This window comes from Podarcis tiliguerta (assembly GCF_965153285.1).
Source record: "Podarcis tiliguerta genome assembly, chromosome: 3".
NCBI lineage: Eukaryota > Metazoa > Chordata > Lepidosauria > Squamata > Lacertidae > Podarcis > Podarcis tiliguerta.
The window spans coordinates 20,224,468-20,237,969 of record NC_139536.1 but is presented as its reverse complement, the minus strand read 5'-3'; the positions used below and the strand labels follow the sequence as shown (position 1 = coordinate 20,237,969).

Here is a 13,502-nt window from a genome sequence, read left to right as displayed (position 1 = left end):
GTATATCACTCTTTGTCGTTTTGGATGACTGGCTTCCCCACTGTTTTTCTGGCTTGTTGGCCAAGCCTACCAACAATTCTGGACCTCAAGGTATTTCCTGTTTCAGAAACATCGTCTCTCTCTCTCTCTCTCTCCTGTCACAGTGTTGCGGTGACAGAGCCCCACATTCCTAACTTTCTCCCGACACCGTGCAGTTAAATAAAACCGCAGAAGCAGTCAATTTGGTCCAGAACTCCTGCAGCCCAGATCTCTCCATTTGGTATAATGATTAGTCAGTGATGTCCTCCAGACAATATTTACAGAAGGGAACTGTGGGCTCATAATGAAAAGAGTTAAACCCCCTTCCTTAGTATTGCTTCGCAGATATATTACGTGCCACAAAAGGTGTCAAGTAAAGTTCAAGAGAGCTGTGAAGAAACCCTGCCAAAATTCATGCCTGAACACATTTAATAACAAAATATGTGTGTATACGACAAGCCTGTCTGGCAGATCTGTTTTCTAGACACTACATGATCTTTTGAAGAAACTCTCAAGATGCTGATAGATGGGCTTTTGAAAACTTGCGGGATATACATAAAAGGGTGGGAGGGGAGTGACAAGAGCTAGCAAATCGCATGATTAGATCCAAGCAAGCTATGATCATAGGGAGACCTCAAAAGTAAACAAACAAGACATGTACAATTTAATATGGTTTCAGGATGTCACTTTAATCCCTCCAGCACAATTTGGGTGAAATCTGGGGAGCACGGAAGGGATAGTATCCACAGGTCTGGTCATTAGTTGCACCTCGTTTCAGTAGCATGTTTAAACCAGCACAATGTAGGGTTGCCAACTGGCCAGAAAAAAATAGTACAGGATGTTCCTCTGCCTTTGACAATGGCGTGATATGCAGAAGTCAGCAAAAATAGCTTTGAGAAAAGCACAATCACCATTGAATATGGTAGCGCTGTGGGTTAAACCACAGAGCCTAGGGCTTGCCGATCAGAAGGTCGGCAGTTTGAATCCCCGGGACGGGGTGAGCTCCCATTGCTCGGTCCCTGCTCCTGCCAACCTAGCAGTTCGAAAGCACATCAAAAGTGCAAGTAGATAAATAGGTACCGCTCCGGTGGGAAGGTAAACGGCGTTTCCGTGTGCTGTTCTGGTTCGCCAGAAGCGAGTTAGTCATGCTGGCCACATGACCCGGAAGCTGTACGCTGGCTCCCTCGGCCAATAAAGAGAGATGAGCGCCGCAATCCCAGAGTCGGCCATGACTGGACCTAACGGTCAGGGGTCCCCTTTACCTTTACATTTATCTGGATATCAAGTTGCTATTAAATGGACATGCACAGGGGCTTCAAAAAAGTTGACAAATCTATTATTGATTGATTGACTTGCTACCCACTCTAAGGCCCCAGGGCAGATTACAGCATTAAATGAGTGTTTGTTCACCAGATACAGCAGCAGGCTACTATTTATATATAAGCTGTTTTCTATTACAGTGGTACCTTGGGTTACAGATGCTTCAGGTTACAGCCGCTTCAGGTTACAGACTCCACTAACACAGAAATAGTACCTCGGGTTAAGAACTTTGCTTCAGGATGAGAACAGAAATCGCGCGGCGGCGGCAGGAGGCCCCATTAGCTAAAGTGGTACCTCAGGTTAAGAACAGTTTCAGGTTAAGAACGGACCTCCAGAACAAATTAAGTACTTAACCCAAGGTACCACTGTACCTACTTATTGAACAATTTGATGGGCAAGCCATCCTAGTTTTGTTGTGTGGGCTGTTTTGAGAAAGCAGTTAGGCAGCGGAAGATGGCTAGGCCGTGTGGACAGTGCTTGCTGCATTGCTTACCTGGCTTCCCAGTGCCACATGTCACTACCAGTTACTGTGCCCACACCGCACTCAGCTGCCTGGTTCCTCACCCCTTCCCCCTCCCTCTCAGAAGCCAGCAGTGATGTTGGGAAGCCAAGTAGGCAGTCCACTCCCATCCGTCTGACCTGCTGCTGCATTCCCCCTTTCTCAAAGCAGCCCCACACAACAAAACTGGCTACTGACCAGTATACAGATTCCTCCCCACATTGCAATTCAGAACTTGTACTTGCCCCAAAAGCTGAAACTATGCAATGTGGTATATACTGCCTGCAACGTGATAGTTTTCTTCTCCTTCTGCATAACTAGGTGTGGGTCAAAGTGCACCCCCCCCCCAGGGATGCATGGATCTGTCAATTCGATTTTCCCCCAGTTTCTCATTTTCCCTGTCTTAAATTCAGTTCTCCACCTTTCCAATTTTCTCTCTAAATCCTCATGAAAATTCACCAGCATTTTAGAATGAATTTCTCCCAATATGCACATATTTGCAAGCCATTTTGACTCTAGACATATTTTTTTTGCAAACCACACTCCCTATTGTGATGCATTTTTTATATGCTGTTTTCATTAATGTATGCACACTTTTGCCTAATACATGCGTTTTTCTACACAGTGTTAGGCTGGCGAACTGCATCACAAAATTCAGAGAACTGCAAATTTCAAAGGATAGCTGTGCTTCGATTCGTGTGTCAGTTCAAGAAGTGCAACTTACGTAGTTGCTCATGAAAATGCAAACAAACATCAAATTTCTCCCAGTCCCTAGATTTTTCATGGTAAAAGCAAAGTAGAAAGGAAAGTTAACAGAAAGAGCACTCAGGGTATTAAAATGATGCCGCCAGCCTATTTTCCCAAGAAAAGCAATTTAAAATGACATGATGTTAATGTAAGTCAATCCAGAAAGAAAAACAGAACGTTCACCTGCAAGCAATCCCTTGAGACTGGTCAAGGCTGTCTCACAAATTGCCCAGTGTTTAACTTGAAGTCCATTTGTTAATTTTGTAAACACTGCTGTTTCCATTTCACATTGACATGATATTGACAATAGGACTCTAATCCTGCAAGGAAGGAAGTATTGGGTTTCAGGCAGCTACAGGACACCCCTCCAGTCTATCTTCACCTGAGGGGCTTGTGCAAAATGTTATTGACATAAGACAACATGGTCTGCTTCAGGCTTCCAGGTGATTGAAATCTGTCTGAGATTTGTAAGTTACTGCATTTAACGCTAGCAATGAGTTCTCAGTATACTCTATATTCTGTATCAGGGATGAGACATCATTTTCAGCCTGAGGGTTCCATCCCATAATGGGCAACACTGGCTGTATCCAAGTGGTAAGAGGTGAAAAGTGGGTGTGGCCAGAGAGAAATGATGGGCAAAAATAAACAGAGCAAAAGATAGCGCTCTTAACTTTAGTAAGGTAAAGGTAAAGGGACCCCTGACCATTAGGTCCAGTTGTGACCGACTCTGGGGTTGCTGAGCTCATCTCGCTTTATTGGCCGAGGGAGCCAGCGTACAGCTTCCGGGTCGTGTGGCCAGCATGACTAAGCCGCTTCTGGCAAACCAGAGCAGCACACGGAAATGTCATTTACCTTCTCACAGGAGCGGTACCTATTTATCTACTTGCACTTTTGACGTGCTTTTGAACTGCTAGGTTGGCAGGAGCAGGGAACGAGCAACGGGAGCTCACCCTGTCGTGGGGATTCGAACCACCGACCTTCTGATCGGCAAGTCCTAGGCCCTGTGGTTTAACCCACAGCGCCACCCGCGTCCCTCTTTAGTACAGAGAAGATATTCCAGTTCTGCTAAAGTAGGAGATTTCTACCCACAGTCACACTCCTCTGTGCACTCTATGTATTTTTTTCTCCCCACACCTTCACCCTGTGGACAAACGTTGACAGCCGGACGGAGACACCTACATGTCAATCATCTGACATCATAATAACATCAAGCACTGATAGGTGGGCAGGCCTGCCTATCCCTCAGAGTTGACCAGTGGGGTGAGAGAGAGTCCTGTCCTACTGTCTGCAAAGAACGCATTGGCGCAGCAACTCCAAGAAGGACTGGACTTTGCTCTTCAGCAGATGAATCGTGAGTTCACTCCTGCAGTGTTTTGAGCAGGATTTAACCATCACTCACTGGCTGATGAGTGAGAGGTTAAATCCTTCTGCTTTGGCTGCATGCACCTGTGAGGAACTGATGGGTGCAACCAACAAAGAATTGAGTAATGCTTGATATCACCAGGATGTCAGCTAACTGTTGTCTTTTTGGTGTCTACCAAAGACCTTCCTTTTCCAACTAGTCTTCTAAGTGGACATTTTTTTATCCCAGTTTGTAAGTCTATTGGATTTTACATTGGTTTTTGTACATAATTATTTTAACACTTTTAAAAATATATTTTGGGGGGTTTTATATATGCAATTGTTTTATATGGATTTCCATTGTGTTGTGATGTTGTTTTGAGATGCTTCATGGGAAGCAATTCATGAAATTGTTATATTTACTTACTTTATTTCATAAAAGTTATACACTGCTTGATTTTTTTTAAAAAAAACACCTCAAAGAGGTTTGCAAAAAGATAAAACAGTAAAATCAAGAAACATTACAACTCTACTGTGAAAAATACAAAGTAAAATACTAAAACAGATTAAAATTACCTCAACTTTCTAAACATCTGGGTAGGTTTGCCTAAACAGGAATGTTTTTAGCAGGCACTGAAAAGAGTAAAGTGAAGGTTCCCGCTTGATCCCAATAGGCAATAGGCATGAAATAAATAAGAGCCCATAGACTTGCTTATCTACAGTGTGGCCAGCTTAATCCACTCTGGAGGGCCTCCCGGTACCTACAAATTTAACTTGCTTTGGCTAAAAGTGGCAGGAAGATCATAGTTGTATTTAGATTCCCCGTAAGAGAGAATGAGGATCACAGACCTTCATTTTCTAAACATCATCTTAGGAGCCAAATTGCAAATCAAAGTGGATGGAGTGACTCAGAAGCAAATCAGTGTTGTTTTCTTAAGCACAGATACAGATGAAAGGAAAATCTGGAGGCACGTACAAACCCCTCGTTTTTAACAACTATTGCATATAAAGTAAATATGAAGATAAAGAGATTGCTACAGAGCATGAGACACACACAAACACCAACTTGTTTCGTGTGATCCTATTTTTACACAATTCCGGGCATTCAGTAGGAATCGGTCAAAGGTATTTTCTGGAGAGTTACCCTTCATATTTGTCACAGCCTCACGAGCATACAACTTTATCTCCTTTGACAATATGAAATCAGTCACTGTCTCCTTTGTTTGACATAATTAACATGCCGGCAATCCCTGCGGTGACCTCCACAATTTAGAGATGACAGCTCAGGAGTCCAGCGCTCAGCTGCAGCATCATGTGTGCTTTGTGTTAAAGTAAATGGCTCCAAACAGGAGACTTCATGCCATCAACGAGCGCCTGCTCTCCCTCCACCCACTGCCCCCGCCCACAAACTTCCCTGCCAAAGGATTATATTCGGTCGCACAGCATCTGAGAAAATAAATTCCAAATATATGATACCGGTGGAGACCATGTGCCTAGATTATGCTCATATAATGCAGACGGGAAGGCACCCGAGGCAACTGGCACGGAGAACGTATAAAAGGAAGACGAAACTGGCTTCCCGCCCGAATTCAAGCCACCCCAGCTAGATAATGTTAAATTGGAAATAGGAATAATTATGTACTTAGGGCTTGATTATGTTCCTCGTTTCTTTGGGGACAATGTATTAGCATGTTAATTTGGGAGGTAAGGGGGGGGGGGAATAGAGATCTTATCTCTTCGGCACATGCCACACGCTGAACTCCTGATGACAAACCATTTCCATGCCATGCAGGAGATGCTGATGATCCGAGGCACTCAGCCGAAAGCCCACAGAGAAAGGTTTTTTATTATCCTCTGTGTATATTTATTTCTCCCCATATTGATTTCAATCGCACAATTACCCGCATAGTCAGAGACCCAGAAAAGGGGCTGCAATGTGGGCCAGGACATACTACGCCAAGTGTGCTTTTCCAATGCCTGTAGTGGAGAGACAGCTCTATACTTGCACCCTTTGGCAGCTATGAAGGCTCCCTTTCCCTTAAGGAAGAATATCTGTGAACGTCAGCCCATTTTGCATTACATGGTCTATTGTAGGCTGCATATATGCACTATTCCTCCCTCTATATATGCAGCCCTTGTATGGGGATTGTGTGGAATGTGATCCATGAGAGGCAGTCAAGTACAACATTCCTTGTAATACCAGAGAAGACATGCGAGGGAATGTTTGGTCCAGCCAGTCGAAACTTTCTATTCCTCCTGGCTGGGGCATCCTTCGTTTCACATGTGATAGAAGGTGGACATGACCTAACCTGTCCAGGTAACAAAAGGATGAGTCACGCAGCAGCCTCCCTCTTTTTGACTTCCTTCTTCATTTAGCTAGGACTGCTCTGCTAGCTCTCAGCTAGCAGAAGCACTGGGATTATTCCCCCATGTGGGGTAGATCCACATGTACATATTTGTAACTAAGTCTGCCTTCAGGAATCCAACTGTGAACTGATGTGAGTAAACTTCTTTTATTGACTTTGAATAAGATTGTGGTGTCTTTATTCTTTTAAGAGAGACTCAAGGGAACGTACAATTCAGTCTTAGACTGAATTGTATAATAGTGAGAGGCTTACACGAGCCTGCAACCGGCTATCTGCTGTGCATGTAAAAAGGGGAATGTAACTCTGCTAAGTAAAGGAACTTGCTAGCACAAGTTAGGAAGGATATTAATAGACAATATATCCTCTCCTGTCACCCTGAACATTCCCACAAATTGTGCATTCCCCCCAGACAAGGGAGAATGGGCTTCTTCCCTGCACTGTGACAGACATCAGAAGCAACAGAAAAGCTGTTCACTTTTCACTCACTCAGGTACACTATTCACTTATGTGGGTGGTGCTGCCCCATGCACACAGTGGCAATGAGGAAGTGGAGCCACTCAGAGAGGGCTCAACTGAGGGCTTCTTACCAAAGGACACACAAAACATGGAGCCACCACTGGAATAAAGGAGACAGGACATCCATCTTCAGACAGGGCTGTTACATAGACGCAAGTGTGGGGAACCTATGGCCCTCCAGATGTTGCTGAACTACAGCTCCAATAACCCCTAACCATTGACATGCTTGCTAGGGCTGATGGGAGGTGTAGTTCAGCTACATCTGGAGAGCCAAAGGTTTTCCACACCAGTCGCAGAAGATAGGGCATTTTGATCCAAGGGGCAGCACTAGAACGGGAGAAAATGTCAAGGCAGAACTTTGTGCCTAGATGTTAGAAGAACCTTCCTAATGGCAAGATTCAATCAACAGATCACTAGGATGTGGGGTTCTGTCCTCCGCTGGGGGTATTTAAGCCAAGGGTTGGAAAGCTATATGTTGGGGATGTTGTACGTGCATCCAGTGGCGTAGCGTGGGGGTGCAGGGGGGCCGGCCACACTGGGCGCAACATCTGGGGGGGGCGCGCTCGCACTCGCAGCTCTCTGCCCCTACCTGGCTCACTCACTCTCTCTCACTGCAGTGCTGGCTGTGCGAATCCGATCGGAGCCGCAGGGTTGCCGCCCACTGTGGAGGGGAGGGTGGCAGGCGTGTGGTGCGGTGTGGAGAGAGAGCGAGGGACTGTCTGGGGGAGGGACAGTGCAGCGGGTGGGGGCGCAAATTACTTGCCTTGCCCCGGGTGCTGACAACCCACGCTACGCCACTGCTTGCATCCTGCCCCGCAGATCCTGCATTGAGCAAATTTCAGGCTAGGCACCCTATGAAATCTCTTCCCACTCTAAAGATCTGTGGTTCTGATAGCAAGAAGAAAAACCTGGAAGCATGTGGAGCAGAAGCACAAGTTCCCCCACACTTCCCCTTCTTTGCAATGCTTAAAGAAGCTTATTACAAAATGTGTCTTTAAATGTTCCCCATTTGAACGCCCAATTAGTTTCTTGCAGGAAAAGTAAAATGTCCCTGTTTCATTTGACACAAACCCCTAAAGGGGCATTACATTGTCACTTTCACCTTTAACTTTACCGGTGCTGTAAGCCAATGGCCCAGCCAACTACCTATTATGGAGGTATGTTTCCATTCTCTCCCCTGGATATCAGATGATTTATGTCAACTTTGCTCATCACTTTACATCACTTATTATACTGTTTAGGTTACTTTGATGTCAATGGCTTAGTCTCATACCAGACATCCCTCAACAAAAGCACATATACAGGTGTCTCCTCGGAAAAGGAGGGGTATAATAGCTGGTCTCTCATACCATGGTCATTTTATTTATTTTGTTCAAAGCCATTCATGACTGTAATCACTGCCTTTGGGCTTTCCTCTTTTGCTTCTCCTAAACCCTTTCCACAATAAGCATCTTTTCTGCTCCAGAGAGATGCCTTTTGCTTTTGTTCCTGCACGTAGACTGGTGCTTTGCTTGGCTGAAATTGTCTGTGTGAATCATCTGCCATATAATTTCCTTCTAATTCATAATTTGTTTTGCTCTTTGATGATTCCTAAAAAGATTACCTGTAAACTCTAAAAACTTTTCATTGTTGCTGTTACTGCATTCATGGGATTAACATTAGTGGCTGAAAAAACAAGCTCTCCTGGCACCTTAAAGACTAACATATTTATTGTGGCACAAGTTTTTTCCAGATGTCATTAAAGCTAAACTCTGCCAACAGTTTCTCATTGATTGTTTTCATATTGAGAAAAATGGTATGAGCTTAAACAAAAAGGATCAGATCCTGACACCTGGCAAGCATAGTCGGGCTTTACAGCCACCTTTATTTGAATTATATGGGTCCAACATTAACTCCCACCCCCACCCCCCAGTATAACTCCCTGGCAATTTCCATAAGGAAAACACAAGCCAACACTTTCATCAAAGATGGGCTCATTTTTACACCATAAAAAATATGATACAGTGGTACCTCAGGTTACAGACGCTTCAGGTTACAGACTCCGCTAACCCAGAAGTAGTACCTCAGGTTAAGAACTTTGCTTCAGGATGAGAACAGAAATCGTGCAGCGGCAGCGGGAGGCCCCATTTGCTAAAGTGGTGCTTCAGGTTAAGAACAATTTCAGGTTAAGAATGGACTTCCAGAACGAATTAAGGGCACCTATGGGGCAACTCCAAAATGTAGAGCTGAATTTGTTTCTAATTCAGGAATCAGGATCTTTATCTCTAGAGCTGGCCCTACGAAATTTATCACAGTCCTGTATACAGCCACTAGCTTTTCAGATGATCAACATGTTTCCTGTTTCTGATGCTGCCTAGGAATAATAGGGGTGCTGCACATCACTTGGAAGGGCACCACAGTCAGTGAGATGACATCCTTCAAAATTCACACTTCTCCAGATTTTGAGATGCAGTTCGTCGGCTAAATAATGTGTGCAGAAATGCAACTCTTTGGGTAAATCATGCACGTAAATGAGTGTGCTACAGAGTATTATGCTTATTAGTAAGCAAAAGTAAACCTGGCTTTGCTGGAAATTCTGTTAGTGAATTAAATCTGGATTTGGTAGATCATGGGTTGAATGCTATGGAAAATGTTGCTCTGGAGGGAAAGCTCTGAACAATAATTGGAGACTATACTAAAGTGAGGAATGGAACTGATCAGATGGGATAGGTCTGGAGCAATTTGGAGTCAAATAGGGGACATTAGTTCCATGACAGATATTTTAATCCATCAAAAAATTGCTTGCAGGTTTATCAGCTGTTCTTACAGTAGTGGTTTGTATTCCCCACATGCCAATCAAACGAGGAAAGCCACGTTATATTCTGCTACATGCACCAAACATTTAGAAAATAAATAAATACTAAGATGATTAGGACAATCAAAGGAATTACTAACCAGTGACCTAATGTCACCCTTTGCTCTGCAAAATTATAAGGAGAAGCCCTTTCCTTTGCTCTACCTAGGGTGGAAAGACATTTGAGTGGGATAAAAGAGGGCAGATCTCCTCAGTAGTTGCACCTAGATCAGGAGCAGCGAACCCCAGGCTCAGGAACCAGGGCCCTCCAGGTAAAAATGTTCGCTGCCCCAACTTAAGTTGTGGAACACCTTTCCCCTAACCTCACATTTTTTTTAAAATTATTAGCTATTGTTTTATTCCAGCAGTTTTTTTGTTGCCTATGGCAAATGATGTTTTGATGCTTTAATTCAGGGGTCAGCAAACTTTTTCAGCAGGGGGCCGGTCCACTGTCCCTCAGACCTTGTGGGGGGCCGGACTATATTTTGAAAAAATATATATGAATGAATTTCTAACCCAACAAATAACCCAGAGATGCATTTTAAATAAAAGCACACATTCTACTTCTGTAAAAACACCAGGCAGGCGCCACAAATAACCCAGAGATGCATTTTAAATAAAAGGGCACATTCTACTCATGTAAAAATACGCTGATTCCTGGATTGTCTGCAGGCCGGATTTAGAAGGCTATTGGGCCGGATCCAGCCCCCGGGCCTTAGTTTGCCTACCCAAGCTTTAAATGCTGTTGTTTGGTTGCATTCTTTCATATTGTTGCTTTTCATGAAATTGTAATTGTAAATGTTGCGGGGTGGAGTTTCCCCCACCCCACCCCCGAAGGGCGAGGACATAAGCATTTGAACGAATAAATAAAAACCTCAGGAGTGCCAAATGTGAGTAAATGGAATACATGCGCAGCCACTGTCATGTTCCTCATACAACCGCACCTTTTTTATCCTCTCGGAAAAGATGACTCAAACGTATGACATTCCTTAAAAGCCTGTGAGCTTTGATACTTCCCAGAGAAGAGGGCTGGAGCGTATTTTACCTCATGACACTGCCGATGATCTCATTAAAGCACAAAGTAATCACTTGGAGACATCTGCACTCCTGGGCTCCGGCCTGTGTTTCGCTGTTACTTAATGAGCAGTCAAGTGGCTGATTCTTTTAACAGAGGGCACCGATTAGGCTGCCGTATCGCCTCCAGCTCCTTTCCTTATTCTGGGCTTTTCATTTGAGCCAATTTCTCAGCCCTCGCAACATGCAGAGAGGCAATCTCATACCAAAAGAGGCATTCGCCTCTAAATCTTTCCAGCTGCTTTCAGGGCCCATATAGTATATGAGGTGAGATATTGTGAAATTTCACCACACAGTAAAGAGCAGCCAAAGGGCATATTCTAACCTCTCTCTTCCCCACCCTCTTCCTCTCCCTTACCTACTGCCTCCTATTTGATGAAAGACTTGGTACCCTTTCATCTTCCATATGCCCTGTTGCCCAAACAGAATATCGTGGGGAAGGGGCTTCCAAGCTGGGGTCCGCGAGCTTCACTCAAGGTGGTCCATGGTGTCTCTGTGAAGAATGGCTGTGGAAGGGCACTCTTAAATATTCATGTCGATTTAAGTTGCAATTATCTTGCTTCTGTTATTGCTTATATGTTTATTTATTACACACCTTGCAACACGGCGTGGCACAAATCTGGGACGCCGCCTCCTGGATCTGCACTCCCATGTGAGTCACATGATCCGTGTGAGATTGTGCCCCCCAAAAATGCACTTTCCCCAAGCATAACACCCCAAAGCATCCATTTTGGGGCACCACACAAGATCGCTATCCCAAAAAAAGCACTTTTGGAGGGGAAAGCTCTCTTGTGTGGCCCCAAAACATGCATTTATTTGGGCTCCATGCCCAAATAAAATGCAGCCCAAAATTGTGTGAGGTCGTGGCTGCCATTTTGGCTGCTGCCCTCCCCTGAGAAAAAAACAGGGTGTCCCTTTTTCCCTCTAGGGCAGTTGATGGGTCTGTTATTATTGCATTTTATTTTGTATACTGGGGAGTTCGCATTGTAATGCAATAAAATACAATATAAGGAATAAAAGAAGCAATAAAAATACAAGACCCTCAGCAATTTTCAAGTGGGGGGGATGGGAGCTTCTGTCATAGGGGACCACTTTCAAGAGAATTCCTTGCCTGGATGCCTTGCTTCTGATGCAACAGGCTTGAAGGCGGAAAGAATGAATTGTTTCAGCTCTCCGCTCTGTCTCTGATGTGCCAGTATAATTAAAGCCTCCTCAGAGACTTATAATAGTTGTTGTTGTTGTTGTTTTGTTATAGAATCATAGAATCATAGAGTTGGAAGAGACCACAAGGGCCATCGAGTCCAACCCCCTGCCAAGCAGGAAACACCATCAGAGCACTCCTGACATATGGTTGTCAAGCCTCTGCTTAAAGACCTCCAAAGAAGGAGACTCCACCACACTCCTTGGCAGCAAATTCCACTGTCAAACAGGTCTTACTGTCAGGAAGTTCTTCCTAATGTTTAGGTGGAATCTTCTTTCTTGTAGTTTGGATCCATTGCTCCGTGTCCGCTTCTCTGGGGCAGCAGAAAACAACCTTTCTCCCTCCTCTATGTGACATCCTTTTATATATTTGAACATGGCTATCATATCACCCCTTAACCTCCTCTTATCATCATCTGCCCTTCACCAGAAGGTCTCAGAGCAGATCGCAATAATTTGGAATCCAACATTAAAAACTGTTTAAAACAAATTACGGCTGGCCCCACAGAGGTGGGGAGATATCACCCTAGCTTGCTGTATATAAAAGATCCCCCTGTTTTAGCGGATGGTATTTTATTGTTCGCTTCCCACTCACTTCCCACTTTGTATATTAATCTAGTTTTACTTACAAATTCTATCTTGCATGGATATTTCAAATGGATCACCACAACCAGGTGACTACACAAAAGTAATCTTCAGATTGAAAAATGGTTATCACATGAGTAAGCTCTAAGGCTCCAAGTCTTCACGTTTTTCCAAGACCGCAGTCCAGAGTTATCAACCTAATTAGTGGAGGCATTTTGGCATGAAGGATCTTAACTGCCGTTGACTTTACAAACATTTTAAATTGCCTTTCCTAAGCTTAGAATTAAGCACTTAACAAGGTTGGGATGAAATATATGGCAGGTTAATTCAACTGGAACTTGCTCATTTTTTATCAATATGTGGCTGTCAGTTGTCTCACAGGAGATTAATTGTTGAAGTGGTTTTTAATATATTTATGCACATACATACACACTCCTAAAAATATGCATTAAATAAGAAGATTGCATCTTTCTTTGGCTGCAATCCTAACTATGGAACTAGGAAATGGTTTCACTAAGATTAGTAGGGCTTGAACCAGCTTTATTGTGGGGAAGTTAACAAGTTTGGTAGCATTTCTGCTTTTCACGGAACGTGTGTAGAGTGGCTCTTTCAAGACCATGTTGCTTATAGGTTTTAATGATGAGGTGTAGCCTCTAAGTATTAATTAGATGCTTTTAAAAAATGGATCTACAATATTTATTATTTATTGAATTTATACCCTGCCCATCCTACCAAATTTTGATACCTACAAAAATGCAAATCACCTCCAATTTGATTTATATAGATTAGGGATGATGGGGGGTGAATTTACTAGACCCACCCTTTCCAAAAGAACATGGAAACTGAAACAGAACTCAACTACATTAGTAAAGAAACGGTGATTTGGATGTGCTATAAACATGCAACACCAGATGGTGCCAGAGAGCAGGAAATTTTAAAACCCGGTTTTCCATATAGATTTTTTCCTCTGTTAAAACAATCTGACTTATTTATGGTGTGTAAA

General features: G+C 43.7%; 1 long non-coding RNA gene across 3 annotated transcripts in view; it reads right to left on the bottom strand.

Moving 5' to 3' along the window:
- The window catches only part of LOC310674221, an 82,255-nt gene extending 71,229 nt beyond the window's left edge, over positions 1-11,026 (bottom strand). For all 3 annotated transcript variants that reach the window (XR_014509442.1, XR_014509443.1, XR_014509444.1), the window contains exon 1: positions 10,686-11,026. This is a non-coding gene — a long non-coding RNA (uncharacterized lncRNA). The remainder of the gene's footprint in view (positions 1-10,685) is intronic.
- Positions 11,027-13,502: the final 2,476 nt, after the last annotated feature.